The sequence below is a fragment of the Coregonus clupeaformis genome, chromosome 8 (genome assembly GCF_020615455.1).
Source record: "Coregonus clupeaformis isolate EN_2021a chromosome 8, ASM2061545v1, whole genome shotgun sequence".
Lineage (NCBI taxonomy): Eukaryota > Metazoa > Chordata > Actinopteri > Salmoniformes > Salmonidae > Coregonus > Coregonus clupeaformis.
This window is the reverse complement of record NC_059199.1, coordinates 35,451,577-35,467,838: the sequence shown is the minus strand read 5'-3', so window position 1 is coordinate 35,467,838 and position 16,262 is coordinate 35,451,577. Positions and strand designations below refer to the sequence as shown.

The 16,262-nt window shown below is 42.3% G+C and overlaps 1 protein-coding gene across 5 annotated transcripts in view; it reads right to left on the bottom strand.

Moving 5' to 3' along the window:
* The window catches only part of LOC121571972 (ras/Rap GTPase-activating protein SynGAP), a 91,829-nt gene that overhangs the window by 31,654 nt on the left and 43,913 nt on the right, over positions 1–16,262 (bottom strand). The window contains exons 1-2 of one of the 5 annotated variants that reach the window (XM_041883788.2): positions 12,874–14,044; positions 11,917–12,184 (exon numbers count right to left, since the gene is read on the bottom strand). The exons of 2 other annotated variants lie outside the window; for them this stretch is intronic. The gene's annotated coding sequence lies outside the window, so the exon portion shown is untranslated. Of the gene's footprint in view, positions 1–11,916; positions 12,694–12,873; positions 14,045–16,262 lie in introns of those variants that run through there. 2 more of the 5 variants (XM_041883789.2, XM_041883787.2) reach the window with 2 other exon arrangements.

Genomic DNA, 16,262 nt, shown 5'->3' with positions numbered 1-16,262 from the left:
GAGAGGCTCAGCGATGTTAGGATTTTGAAAGTCGTGTAGTGTACACCCGGCTTTAGGTGAACATATTTCTACAGTGAAGATTGTAAGCTCCATTACCTAGTGTCAGAAATTGCCTGGATAGAATAACCTCGATTTCATAACATATTATTTAAGTCTATATGTGTGCTAATGACTCACACAGGCCAAAATATTCCATGAATGTAGAGACAGAGTCACATACAGTCAATTCTCATATGGATTTATATATTGGAGAATATGAGTCATTTCAGAGCAATTATTTTAAAACTTAGTGTCACCTGGCTCTCTTAAATGCTACATAACAGCTCATGGCCCTGAGTAACATATCTTGACAAAAATAACATATTTTCAAAACAAGGACAAAAGTGCTATTCAGTGCAACCAGCCATACAGTTATTTCAGGCTTTAGATGCTTACTTTTAGTACCAAGATCTTGAAAGTTGATTATAGAAGACCTGTTCACAGGACCAAGTTATGCACGCCCAAGTGAGCTCACTGAACAACCTAACACAACCAAAACATACCTGCTAATATTGTAGGGGTGGAGAACCAGAGATTTTATAATTTGGCCAAATACAAACACAGTTGATTGAGTAGGAGGCTCTGTTTTACTGTACAGTTTAAACCCAGGTCCAAAAAACAGGACAACTGCATACCATTTGTTGGAAAAAAATATATGATTCAATGCACCAAATACTGTACGTCATACACTCTCAGAAAGTGACCATGTACCGTCCTGGCGATTTTAGTACATTAGGAACAGTGGCGACCCATCATTCAGGGCAGAGCCCCACCTGTTTACCTAAAAAATATATATTAAAAATATATATACAGTGGGGAGAACAAGTATTTGATACACTGCCGATTTTGCAGGTTTTCCTACTTACAAAGCATGTAGAGGTCTGTAATTTTTATCATAGGTACACTTCAACTGTGAGAGACGGAATCTAAAAAAAAAATCCAGAAAATCACTGTATGATTTTTAAGTAATTAATTTGCATTTTATTGCATGACATAAGTATTTGATCACCTACCAACCAGTAAGAATTCCAGCTCTCACAGACCTGTTAGTTTTTCTTTAAGAAGCCCTCCTGTTCTCCACTCATTACCTGTATTAACTGCACCTGTTTGAACTCGTTACCTGTATAAAAGACACCTGTCCACACACTCAATCAAACAGACTACAACCTCTCCACAATGGCCAAGACCAGAGAGCTGTGTAAGGACATCAGGGATAAAATTATAGATCTGCACAAGGCTGGGATGGGCTACAGGACAATAGGCAAGCAGCTTGGTGAGAAGGCAACAACTGTTGGCACAATTATTAGAAAATGGAAGAAGTTCAAGATGACGGTCAATCACCCTCGGTCTGGGGCTCCATGCAAGATCTCACCTTGTGGGGCATCAATGATCATGAGGAAGGTGAGGGATCAGCCCAGAACTACACGGCAGGACCTGGTCAATGACCTGAAGAGAGCTGGGACCACAGTCTCAAAGAAAACCATTAGTAACACACTATGCCATCATGGATTAAAATCCTGCAGCGCACGCAAGGTCCCCCTGCTCAAGCCAGCGCAGGTCCAGGCCCGTCTGAAGTTTGCCAATGACCATCTGGATGATCCAGAGGAGGAATGGGAGAAGGTCATGTGGTCTGATGAGACAAAAATAGAGCTTTTTGGTCTAAACTCCACTCGCCGTGTTTGGAGGAAGAAGAAGGATGAGTACAACCCCAAGAACACCATCCCAAACGTGAAGAATGGAGGTGGAAAAATCTTTCTTTGGAGATGCTTTTCTTCAAAGGGGACAGGACGACTGCACCGTATTGAGGGGAGGATGGATGGGGCCATGTATCGCGAGATCTTGGCCAACAACCTCCTTCCCTCAGTAAGAGCATTGAAGATGGGTCGTGGCTGGGTCTTCAAGCATGACAACGACCCGAAACACACAGCCAGGGCAACTAAGGAGTGGCTCCGTAAGAAGCATCTCAAGGTCCTGGAGTGGCCTAGCCAGTCTCCAGACCTGAACCCAATAGAAAATCTTTGGAGGGAGCTGAAAGTCCGTATTGCCCAGCGACAGCCCCGAAACCTGAAGGATCTGGAGAAGGTCTGTATGGAGGAGTGGGCCAAAATCCCTGCTGCAGTGTGTGCAAATCTGGTCAAGACCTACAGGAAACGTATGATCTCTGTAATTGCAAAAAAAGGTTTCTGTACCAAATATTAAGTTCTGCTTTTCTGATGTATCAAATACTTATGTCATGCAATAAAAGGCAAATTAATTACTTAAAAATCATACAATATGATTTTCTGGATTTTTGTCTCTCACAGTTGAAGTGTACCTATGATAAAAATTACAGACCTCTACATGCTTTGTAAGTAGGAAAACCTGCAAAATCGGCAGTGTATCAAATACTTGTTCTCCCCACTGTATATATATATTTTTTGTTGTTGCCTGTTTTGCATATTATTTTGGCATTAATACGTGTCACATATCAGTTTGCAAACAATGTAAAAAACAACAACATTGAGTTAATAAAGCCGCATACAAACATTATCTATTTTTTGCTTTCTTGAGTAAGGTAGTTCCAAAATGCAGGTGTTTCAGCCTAGCTCAGTGCATTCTGTGGTGGTGGGGCAGCCAGCGGAAAATACGGAGTGTAGGGTTTGATAATGTTCTCTAGTTGCGCTGTGATTGGCTCAGTGTTCTGTCACTCATGAGGACACTTCGTCACTGCAAAAATCTACGGGAGAGCTAGAAAACTCAAGCCCCTTGGGTGCTACTATAGAGTTACATTAGAAGTGCCCATTCAAGAAGGCTCAAGGTCATTGGCCACAGATAAAATTACGTCAAATCACGTTATATCAACCGTAGCTTTGATTGGACTGATCATGTCAACATCATACTTTAAAAATCTTAGCTAGCAAACTAGACAAGCAGTCATCATCATGAATCACGTCGACAATCTACTGGCAAATCCTTTTCAATCCCTGTCATATGAAGAGAAATTATAGATAAAACGTATCGGTGCTCATAGTCCATTGGACATAAACATTACACAACAAGTTGGAAATCGCAAATTCAACAATGAGTGGTTTTGAAGGAATCAGTGGCTAACTGCAAGCGTTGCAAAGCAATCACTAGCCTGCTATTCAGTGGGGTGGGTGTGTGGTCCAAGTCTGGGTTTAAGGGTCTCTTTTCCTAGCTTAAAAGGATTAACATTCGACACCATGGGCCAGAAAACGTTGAATACATTGGCCATGCTGTCAATCCAGCATGACTTCTGCCGCGTTCAAAACAACTGGAAACTCGGAACTGGGAAATCTCAGACTTCAGTGAGTTCAAGACAACTGGGAACTCGGGACATAAACGAGCTTTGACTGGGAAAATACATTTTGAACGGTCATCCAACTCGGAATTCAAAGTCGGGAACTCGGGCCTCTTTCTAGAGCTCCGACCTAAAGATCACTGACGTCATGATTCGACCTTGTTTTTTTCAGAGTTCCCAGTTGTCTTGAAAGCACCATAAATCCAGAGAATGCCAGACTTTGATGATAAAGTTTGATGACAAAATATGCCCACTGTCACGATCGTCGGTGAGAGAGGAGGACCAAGGTGCAGCGTTGCAGGCAAACATACTCTTTAATTAGAGACACGATCAAAAACAACAAACGATACGTGACAGTTCACGGTCTAACAGAAACAGACTAGAAACAAGATCCCACAAACACAAATGGGAAACAGACAGTTTAAATATGGCTCCCAATCAGAGACAACCAACGACAGCTGACACTCGTTGCCTCTGATTGGGAGCCACTCAGGCCAACATAGAAATACACATACTAGATAAACAAATGAAATGCACACCCTGGCTCAACATACAAGTGTCCCCAGAGCCAGGGCGTGACAGTACCCCCCCCTAAAGGCGCGGACTCCGACCGCGCCCACCAAACACCACAGGGGAGGGACCGGGTGGGCACTCCGCTTAGGCGGCGGATCCGGCTCCGGGCCTGATCCCCGCTCCCTCTCCAACCCCCCAAAGTACCCCTGGTCCGGTCTGGCTCCGCTGGCCGGAGCTGGACTGCACACTGGTGGAGCGGATTGCTCTAGCTCCGGCGTGAAGCACCTGACCGGTGCCAGACCAGCCACCGGTGGAACAGGCACGGGCCGTGCCGGACTGACGACGCACACCACTGGCTTGGTGTGGGGAGTAGGAGCGGGCCGCGCCGGGCTGACGAAACGCACCACTGACTTGGTGCGGGGAGCAGGAGCGGGCCGGAGCGGGCTGACGAAGCGCACCACTGACTTGGTGCGGGGAGCAGGAACGGGCCGTGCCGGGCTGACGAAGCGCACCACCGACTTGGTGCGGGAGCAGGAACGGGCCGAGCTGGGCTGACAAAAACGCACCACTGACTTGGTGCGGGGAGCAGGAATGGGCCGGACCGGGCTGACGACGCGCACCACTGACTTGGTGCGGGGAGCAGGAACGGGCCGCGCCGGGCTGATGAAACGCACCACTGACTTGGTGCTGGGAGCAGGAGCGGGCCGGACCGGGCTGACGAAGCGCACCACTGACTTGGTGCGGGGAGCAGGAACGGGCCGTGCCGGGCTGAGGAAGCGCACCACTGACTTGGTGCGAGTGGCAGGAACAGGCCGGACCGTACTGGGAACACACACCACTGGCCCTACGTGGGGATCAGGAACAGGCCGGACCGGACTGGCAACACACGCCAGTACCTCTCGCCGTGCCTCTACATCCTCCTTCCCCCTGGTGACCAGTGACTCCCGTAACCTGGCGGCCTCCTGCTGCCCCGTCGTCCACGGCGTTAGCCCCCCCTAAAAAATTTATGGGCTTCACTCCTACCCGTGGACCAGGTCTCCATGCTCCTCGCCAGCCTTTCGCCCTTCTGCCTCCACGTCAAGCCCCTCTCTTCCTCACATGGCTTGACCCAGTCGAGGAGGCGAAGGAGATCCGCTAGAGATCTCTCAGGCGCTGGCTCCTGGACTTGCTGCTTGGTCCAGTCTTGGTGGGATCTTCTGTCACGATCGTCGGTGAGAGAGGAGGACCAAGGCGCAGCGTTGCAGGCAAACATACTCTTTAATTAGAGACACGATCAAAAACAACAAACGATACGTGACAGTTCACGGTCTAACAGAAACAGACTAGAAACAAGATCCCACAAACACAAATGGGAAACAGACAGTTTAAATATGGCTCCCAATCAGAGACAACCAACGACAGCTGACACTCGTTGCCTCTGATTGGGAGCCACTCAGGCCAACATAGAACTACACATACTAGATAAACAAATGAAATGCACACCCTGGCTCAACATACAAGTGTCCCCAGAGCCAGGGCGTGACACCCACAAGGACCGCCGTGCCACCTTCCTGTTCAAGTGAGCACAGCACAACAAGGTGAGTCCAAAAATGTATTGTATGCTGCTGCATAAATGATGTAATATGCCAGGGAGATATGCATACTGTAGCAAAGAAAGTAATACTAAGTGTGTGTTGTGTAGTAAGCTGTTAGTAGCCCATGTGCCTCACCCTAATAATTTGGTCCCTTTCACCCTCATAACTTAGCTTACTGTTCTGACTTGGTGGTGCACATGTAGCCTATAGCCTGTTTTAGTGAAATTTAATAATTGAATATTGTAAGAGATTTCATTGTCTGCTTATATGCCCCCTTTATTTATCCCACGGTTCTGACTTGGTGTACAGGGAGAATACTGTAAGAACGGCCCATGTTCTGAATTCGGTCGCTGTACATTTCAAAAGTGCTGAACAAATAGTTATATTGACTACGTCCGTCCTAGCTCGCTCATTAATGTCTTAATCGAAATTACGGATTGCCTCTTATCTGCTCGTCGTCCCCTTATGCCATAGTTTGTACATCTCAATTGTCAGTAGAAACCACATTTGTTTAAGCAAGTCAGCCATATCAGCTATGCGTTTTTAAAAGGCAGTAAATGAGGCTGGATGAACTATTTCGCTGCCAGACAAGGCTCCGCTGATAGCCAGGTGTAGCGGTGGTAAGGATTCACTCCATGGTGCTGAAAAGAAAGCTCTGCTGTTGGGACAGCTTTATGTTAGAGTAAGACACTATTAGTAATGATCTAAACACCTTTCTAAAATGGATTGTACTGCCTGCTAGACTAATCTAACTGAGGATATTCTTTTAGATATTTCTATGCCCACCTAAATAATGTTTACGGAGTTAAACAAAGCCAAAAATGAAACTGCATTATTGAAATAGATCTCTTACAGTTCAATAATGACATTTTGTTTGTTATCCGAGATTACTTTGAGTAAATACAGGCCTGTGTTTCTGAGGCCTGATACACATTTACTACAACGTTACGGTAAAGTTATGAATTTAACTGTTTGTGTTCAAATGTGCAGCTCATAACATTACAAGACTATAAAGAGGTCAATGGAATGTAGACCATGCGGGATAGAAGAAGGACGCCGGATTGCCGCACATTCAACATATCTGATCTAGCAAAGTGGATATTCATCAAATCCGTCATGATTTATGTATTGTAACAGGCCCACAATGTGGTTACTAAAGTCTGATTTTGATATTTTGGGCTGTTTTCACTGCATAACATTTAGAAGTTGTTTTCAGGTTTAGAAGAAGTGACTGCTAAATGCTAACTCCTGTTCGTCTAAGCTGGTAGCATAACTAGCCTAGACAAATCGGTGGTGGTAGTCAAAGTAGTTTTTAACTGTAATGCAGCTGATTGGTGATGATGACATGAACATGTATTGAGGTTGACATCAATACAAGTATTTTACTCCAACATAGTGTGAAATACACATATAAACACTAGCCTAAATGTAGGTTAATTTTGCTGGGGGGCAATGAGGTGATTCAGGATCTATCCCCCACGGCATCTTTCCCCCAAGCGCTTCCAAGGCATTTCCATTGTTTTGGTCGCGTTCCATTGACCTCTTTACCGCATCTATTAATGGGTGACACGTTTCGTCACAATATTGTTTTAAACGTTCATTTTAGTACTGATGCCCAGCTGAGCATACTACTCAATGCAGTCTCAATAGCTGATGAAGATTTGATCAAAAAGGCATTACTGTGGCTCGGAAACATGATGGCAATTCAGAAGGAGGTCAATAATTAGTAGGACAAGCTTTGTCATCATTGTGATGTCGCCAGATTGACTTTAGATGCATTATAACTTTAGCTAGTTAGCTAAGACTGAGGGGAGAGCGCCAACATTTTTGCTAGGTATTTCAGACAAACTTTTCTAGCTCATGGCAACATTGCCATCTCTCTAAAGTAAACTTGTCAACATCATAATGATGCCAATGTTGTTTTCTACTAATTATTTGTCTACTTTAGCAATGTCATCATATTTCCAGGCCATTATAGTGTAATTTTGACGAAACAGTCATTAGCCCCTGTTCAGAAAGACTGAGCATTAACCATCAATCAGACATCAATATGCTGCGGCATCTGTAGAATGTTGATAACAATGGCAACAACGCGACCGAGTGACGGAGGTGCAACCCATGAATTGTATAGAACTGTGACATCATTGAACTCCAGCTGTTCACCATGGACCCTATAACCACCTAGCAACTAGCATAGCAACTTAATGAGAGCCAATAGTAAGACAGTTATGTGTGGGCATTTTGAACATCAAAGCAGCACAATCTAACGTTTATATTAACGCAACTGAAAACAGTACATATTTTATCATAGTACTTGTGTAGCCTAATTTGTAACATTAACTGTCAGAATGTATTGATTTATATATGTGTTATTGTTTGTTTGTTTGAAATTGTATACACAATTCAGCTGTCATACAACATTTTTAATAAACTAAAGAAAAATAAAAGTTAAATGTGCCAGTTGAAGGGAACACAAAACTGTTATTTATTGTAACGTTATAAGCCCAAATATGTATGAGGCCTGAGGTGTACATCAAATAAATAAAATATAGGTTGTATCCTGTATATGTGGCACTTGTCCATTTGGTTCAACCTTTTGCAATATCCAACTCTCTCTCTTTCTATGTTCTATTCTAGATTCCAGCTCATTGTTTGGTATCCATGGTAACAACTTCAAGAGCTTCCACTTGAACCACAAGACAATTGCACAACTAATACATTTGGAGCAAGAGACTTGAGAGTTACAAACATGTTACTCATCCAAGACAAAACAACAGTAAATTCGCAGCAACATAACACATACACACACACACACACACACACACACAATGTGCAAATGAGAGTGCATTTCCACATTTCTACAAATCAAATAGCTTTGCACAGGGCCTTGTACCAGAGGCATGGAACAGTAATAAGGCACACAAATGGTATCCTAATGAAAACCCTTATGGCTCTTGCTGCAGCATTATTGCATATCACACAACAAAATATTTAAACACTGAAATAACTTTATTGTCTGTGTGTTATTGCATCGTTGTGAACATCTGTGTGTGTGTGCGTGCTTATATTCTGAATGTAAATGTTATGTCAGGCCGGAGTGTGTGTTGGTGGTAACAGCTTCCAGCCAACATAGAGAGAGAGAGAGAGAGAGAGAGAGAGAGAGAGAGAGAGAGAGAGAGAGAGCAAGGAAGATTGAGAGTGGGTGTTTGGGAAGTACACAATAGCCCTTCCGCATGTGTTTCTCTGTGCATGAGTTTGAGATACTGGTAACACTTTACCTGACACCCAGCGTCATAACACATTATGACACAGTCATAACCATGTCATAATCTGTCATAAACCCTCAAAACAAGGCAAAACATTCCATTACACCATAGCCTACGTGTCAACAGTAATTAAATTATCATTGTAATTGCGCATACATTGATGTCATACATGCACCTACCCCAATGCTCTGTTGCTGATGACTAGGCTGAATGCAGGAGCAGATTTCAGGAGCAGGACAAGACATCCTCTTTTTGACTGATGACTGACACAAGGGCATGTACGTGATAGGCCCAACAACAACAAAAGATTTAAGAAAAATGCTTTCAAACTAAAGGAAACTTCTTGGCAGGGAAAAAAAACTAATTTGAATAAATGTGGGTTTTGACTCTCCTATGTAGGTGTCATAACCAGCCATAAATTAACGCAATATATGTCACAACAGGTGTAAATATTTATGGGTCATGACAGTGTTATGACCATATTATGACAGGTTATGGCACGATATGTCAGCATTTATGATATATTATGACATGGATATGATATGTGTCATAACGTGTTATGACACTGGGTGTCAATTAGTGTTAACTAGATACTAGAAGTAATTGGAATACATGTCCTTTTCAAAAAATATTTCCGGCTTTTGGTGACCAGCTTTGGGCCAGTAACTGAAAGGTTGCTGGCTAAAACATGCTATTGTTGTGTGACAGCTGTCCATTTATTTTGCTTGATAGATCATTTATCCACGGATGTTGTGTGACACCAGGAAATATTATGATTATGGCAGAAACAATGGACGAAGGAAAATTATCTCTGCACATGGCATTTGATTGTCAGGCAACAACTGTCACATTTCTGTGGTTCAACAGTGTTGAACCATGTTCTTGCATGGGCTGCGTCTCAATCCACGCATTCCGCCAGTGTCGACCAGTGTCGACCATCTGCGGTGGAAGCTACATCGGTGTTTGTAAGACCAGGAGACATCCCTAAAACAGCTCTTCTCACGAAAATGTCTGTAAAGTCAGAACGATTTGAGCTAGAAACTATTATATAACTATAACCAGTTCTGAAAAGCTGAGACTCTCACAAATAGAAACATGTAGTCCATTCTGCTCTACGACGCCCACAAGCTTCAAAGGACTTGTCTAAAGTCGGTCCTGTCGACGTGCCAACTCCGCACAGGTCTTCTCACGAAAACGTCTGTGAAGTCTGAACTGTTTGAGCCCAGTATTTGGAACGAACGTGTCGTCCGTTTTGCTCTATGATGCCCACAAGCTTAACAGGACTCATTAGAAGGCAATCTGTGACTGTGCTGTAAAAATGAATGGTTAGGCTTTCTTTGGAACCAGGGTTGCATATGTAACCTTTTTTCCCTGTCCTTGATGCTTTCCTATATATCTCAGATGCATTTCAGACACTTCAAAGCATACTTCCTTTTGATTTACTTTTTGGACTATATTTTTTGCCCTGTACGAATCTGTTATTCAATGCTAATATGGGCTAATAGCAGTAATACCAAATTCAATGTTCCGTCAAATAATTGTTTTATATTTATTTTGGATACCTACAGGGGTCCTAAAATTCCAAATCAAATGGCTAAATGGTCCATCTTATGAGCATCTTAAAAAATTGAAAATGTTGGTAGCTTAGTAGATATTGCAAATGTTAGAGGCTTAGACTCTGGGGTTAATTAACATCTGTAGCTTACTCCACTCAAACACTCTTGATTAGTGTTTGATTAACAATTTGATGTGTGTGAAAAACAAAAATGATACTGCAGGAGTTTGCCACAGCATCTACTGTAGGTTTCTATCTGCTTCAATGCTGTTCCCAATTCTCCACTTTTTCTATTGTTACCATGACAACTGTCCATTTGAAGTTTTCACTGCACACACTAACTTCGGTTTCCAATCTGTTAGGTACAGTACAAAGCTAATGCTATATACGGGAGTAAACTGAGTCAGATAACAGGAGCTTTACATTTGGAAACACGACATCAATAGACATCTTCATGGCAAAAGTTCAAAGCCGTTCTTTGACTAGCAGCCAATAAGATGTATTTGCCAGGTAGACTGAGCACAGAACAAGGGTTGGAACGCTATCATTGAGTATGGAGGACTTTCCACAACTATGCTATCAGGAGTGCCTTTGATTTGCACAGCAGCACATCCTGGATCTAGTGAGTTTAGAAATTGTCTGTCCCATGGTGTGACCAATTCGGTGCGGATGGAAAACTTGGCTGGAAAGTCATCCGGCTCACTGAATGTGACTGCTTATTGCTAAATCAAGTGTCAACTCCCTCCAATCCAGGACACACTGCTGTGCAAGTCAAACACTTCTGAAAACGAGTTGTGGAAAATCCACCATCTGTAATTATTTAATTCTGGCCAAAATGGAAACGGTAAGGCTAGCGTTTTAACAGGAACAAACTAAGAACCTAAGTATACTGTATGTGTGTAGTGTTACAAGCAGGGATGTAGGGGTTAAAAGGTGGGTATTAAAGTTTGCAGAGTAACAAACGCTAACACTAACAATGCTAATTTAGCATAATAGGTGCATAAGGCTATTCACCAAATATAAAAAGACTCCACTACATCCTTGGTTACAATACATTAACCGGGAAGAAATACTGGTAATAACAACATTGTGGGCCTCAGGTCCTCCAACAACAAACAACAGGTAGCCTCTGAACAGTACAACATGGCATGCATGGCCAAGGCCAAAACTATTGTTACAATAACACTTTTGAGCAATCAGTAACATACATTCCACGTCCATACTTGCGAAGCTGACCAGCCCCATCCCTTGCCCCTTATTGGCCTGTGTTTATCCAGATTTCTGTTCTGTATCCTCCCCATTTCACAACAGCCCACAGCCCGGTCCTGAAACAATCCCTGGGCACTTCATGTAGATCTGAAGGAATTGGACAGGTAAAACCATATGGTAGTAGCTCCATCTAGCATACCAGAGGGCGAAGGAGCTACTACCATATCACTTATACCTATTAAATTAATTCAGATCAACATGGCCATAGGGGTAGGAGCTAGGTGTTGTTTATTGACAGGGCCCTTGTCGAGCATCCTATAGACTGGAACTTCAGTGTTATTGCAGTTTAAAGTTACAAGTCAGTCTCAGTTAGATTGGACATGACACTTCTGACATTCAACATTGGAGAGAATTACATAGACAAATAATCAAAGACGCTGAAAGATCTACAGGTCTTACCCAAACGTCAGGTTGCGAGTCGTTGATTTCCAAGTACTGCAGCTCGATAACTGGGTGAGTTGGAGTAGGAAGAGTCAAGGTTGGTTTCCAAGTTGTTTAGGCAGGGGAGTTAGTTTTCCAGGTTGCTTCCGCCTATGGTTGACTATTTTAAAGAGGTTCCAGGTTTTGTTGGTCCACAACCCAGGTTGAGGGTGTGGGCTGAGATGTGTCCAGTAATAGGATATAGGGTACCCTCCTTTTTAAGTTAGCTTGTGCTTAACAGCAATCTCTGTAACCACATTTGAGACACTTAAAGTTTCCTGATATCCATACTCCTTTATCACGACCAAATTGGTACTCTTCACATCACATTGGACAGGAATAGGTGTGTGCATCTCATTGTTTTAAGCTAAATTAGTATGCATTTGAAAATGTTCACCTTTACTGTAGATGTGTGTGCAATTGCATTTATGATAATATACTTTGAATAAATTAAGACAGATCTCTGTGAAGTAAGCACATGTCTTTTACCAACATGACAAGGAGTCATAAGGCTGATCATCTTGCTGGCAGTTCTTAACAGTGTGCAGATTTTTGAGAATAACATTAACAGGATACTGTTTTAAGTGAGTTTGTTTTGCTTGTGACATGGACTTAGCTTGTGTCTGTGGTAATGTCTTTCTAAACATCCCATTATTACAATGCAATATCGTCAGTACAACTAAGAATTCAAGTAGGTTATTACAGAGACTGGATTATTCAAATATACCTGCACATAGTCTTTAAATGATCAATATTAGTTATACAACACAACATACACATTATAAATAGCCTTTTTTTAAAACATGTTAATAATGATCAATATATATATATTTTTGAAATGGCTGCTTTCCACGCCTCTTAACACAATCAAAAATATGGTATTACTCAAAAGATATCGTGATGTGTATTGTTATAATGATTGTTATGACGTCTCACGATTATTTGATTCTTTCTTCCACCAACCCCAAGCCACGCTTTCCAGTGCTGGCAGCAGTAGCTCCTTGTCGTGCAGTCCCACAGAATGCTCCTTGGCCGCGGCCTCTCCTTGGTCTTTTCCCCCGGCTCCTTCTCTTCCGACTGTTTTACAACCCCAAAGCTGAAATGCGATTCCTTTGCCGTTTCCTCGGTAACCTACAGAATCTCTTCTGAGGCTGATTTTTTTCATCTTTTTGTTGTGATTATTTTTGCAGCCTATTACTCTTTCAATACCATAACTAGCATTATATTATAAAAAAATTGGCCTAGTTGTACTCTCTGATAGCCTAATGATCAATCCAATGATTAAATGATCAGGTAGGTTAATCTGTCAATTGTTTGTCAAATGCATTCAGTATTTCTGTGAAAGAAACAGCTTATTATTGCATGCCATCAGAAATGTGATTGCAATTCCCAGAACGATGTGTCAATATTGAAATAGCCTTCATTTTTAGGTTAAATGCGTATCATAAATCCCCCCTACTTTAATCGATATGACAAGGCCGGAGTTATCATACATGCACAAACGTGTGTAGAGCTTTAGGGTGTATGCCAACAACTAGGCTACGAATGCATCCTCATGCTCAGGCTATGCGCGTTTACACACCACGTCTGTCCAGCAATAAAGAAAAGATAGCCAATAGACTTATTATACCTTTCCAATTCGCGCATATGCCCAAAATCCAGAAGATGCGTTAAACATGTAATATTTTCCAATTCGTAGGCTACACTCTGTTTGCTGATAGCAGCGGGGAAGATCTGAGGACACGTCGTAGTCTGTCATCACCTCATTGAAGTCAAATAAACCGAAATGTAAATGCATCACATTCCAAAGTAACTGGTTAATTCTAAGGAGTTGCAGCTTCGATGCTCCCTCCGTTCTACCGTCAAATCTATTTCTCTATGGTGCTGCATCAGACTTTATCCGTAGCTTGGAGCGATGGATTGATCGATGGTGTCCGCACAGGTTATGTTGTATACATTGTCGCCAATCTATTTTGTTGCGCTTCCTCTAGCTCTGTCACTTGCAACGAGATGATTGAGAAGAAAATGGTCAGAAAGAGGCGGAGGTGTTGTAAGGCGATTGGTGAAATCGCTCTTTCTCAATTATTCTCTCTCTCTCTCTGGCGCGCTCTCTCTCACACTCTCTCTCTCGCTCACACACACGCAGCGTAACAAGATGAGGTTACGAGAGAGGGGGAAGTGTGTGGGAAGCATGGGCGCAATTGCGGTATAGGCTTACAGGATGCACGGTAAACGGTAGCCTAAATGATCACAAACGAACCAGACAACAGCCTACCAACTACACATTAATTTTGAGCAAAACAAAACAGCTCTACCATGACTAAAACATTCAATGGTGTTTGAAATTATGGGCATGTGCCCACCATTTGGGAAACATTGGGAACTTTCTGGGACCTTAGCTTGTGTCTGTGGTAATGTCTTTCTAAACATCCCATTATTACAATGCTATATCATCAGTGCAACTAAGAATACAAGTAGGTTATTACAGAGACTGGATTATTCAAATATACCTGCACACAGTCTTTACATTTAAATTGAAGTTTTAGTCATTTAGCAGATGCTCTTATCCAGAGCGACTTACAGTTAGTGAGTGCATACATTTTTTCATACTGGCCCCTGTGGGAATCGAACCCACAACCCTGGCGTTGCAAACGCCATGCTCTACCAACTGAGCTACAGGGGGCCAAAATGCTAAATGCTAAATATTAGTTATACAACACATATGCCTATAGGGTGATATTTTGGCAGCTATGGCATACTGTCAGTTGACCTTTATATTTGTTTTACTCCTCAGTCATTTATTTGTATTCCGTCCTCTGAAGAAGACTGACAGTTATACATTGTCATTGAGGCATTGCCTTAGGACACCAACCAACAGGGTTGATAAATCATATCTGACTACATAGGACATCTCCATCTGTTCAAAAGATGCTCCTCCAGCAGCAGAATGTGCACTTTATTTAGTGCCCACAGATGTGTGTTCTTCAATTTCCTATGTAGTAATATCTGACTACATAGGAAATCTCTATCTGTTCAAAAGATGCTCCTCCAGCAGCAGAATGTGCACTTTATTTAGTGCCCACAGATGTGTGTTCTTCAACCCTAGATCAACGGGATGTGCAGCCGTTTGTTGAAGACCAATAACAAGAAACCTGATTTAACTAATCAAGGGCTTGATCAGTTGCTAGAACACCTATACATCCTGGGTCTCAAGGACCAGGATGAAGACCGCTGCCACACACATGTTGTCTCTCTGAACCTAGTAGCTCTGTAGCAGCAGCACTTCACCCCACATGCTGCCACACCATGAAAATAAAAAATGCTAAGCATTTTGAGAGATATAATTTTCCTACAGGCTGATACGATGAAGTTTGGAGTTGGAATGGTGAATGAATTGAAAGCAAACTCCATGCCTTACATTTCTATCAACAATGGGTAGAGTAAGTCTAAACGTACAACTCTTCATTCAACCACTGATGCAGAAGGCATTTTGTTAAACAAAATACACACTAAACCGAAGGATTCTTATTCCACGCATCTTTGAATGAACACATTACTACACCATTTTTATTCTGATAACCTGTTCCATGTTCTACAGCAGTTTATTCCAGATGGGACTGTGCTAGCTAATCATGGTTCCTGGATCCAACCAAGCCAGACATGAGGGGATAAATCAGTATTCCCAGTTTCCATGACAACCATATTGTATGCCATTGATTATTTCCCTTTTATCTGCAGGCAGCACAAAAGGAGATCTTTACTTGAAGAGGAGGAAAATATAGAGGGAAATGGAGAGAGTGAGAAGAGAGAGAGGTCAAAGCGATCTTGGTATAAAATATATATATATAACTCGGAACAGTTACTATTTAACAGACTTCAGCCTGGTTATTACCATGGTTACCATCAGGAGAGAGATGAGATCTGACCTCGGTGATGTTGCAGTATCATTTTATTTTACTTTTCCCCACTATATTATAATTCATTATTTTAAATGTGTCTCGCTCACTCACGCAAACACACACACACACACACACACATTGCCTATTATCATATCAAGGTTTATCAGTGCTCATCTCCTGGACTATTCAAAGTGCCTGATGCGTAATTGTTACTAAAACAAGGACTGCACTGGGTAGTTTGTAAACTCAATGGGACACAAGGACACTTGTCAGTTGAAGACAAAAAACTCACATTCGATTTGGGCATTACCCTATTTCATAAAAACTGGTATTCAGTATAAAAGCATTCATGCATTACGAGAGAGAGAGCATGTTTGAACTGATGTACAGTTCAGTTTTAATTTGTATGCATTTCATACAATCTAG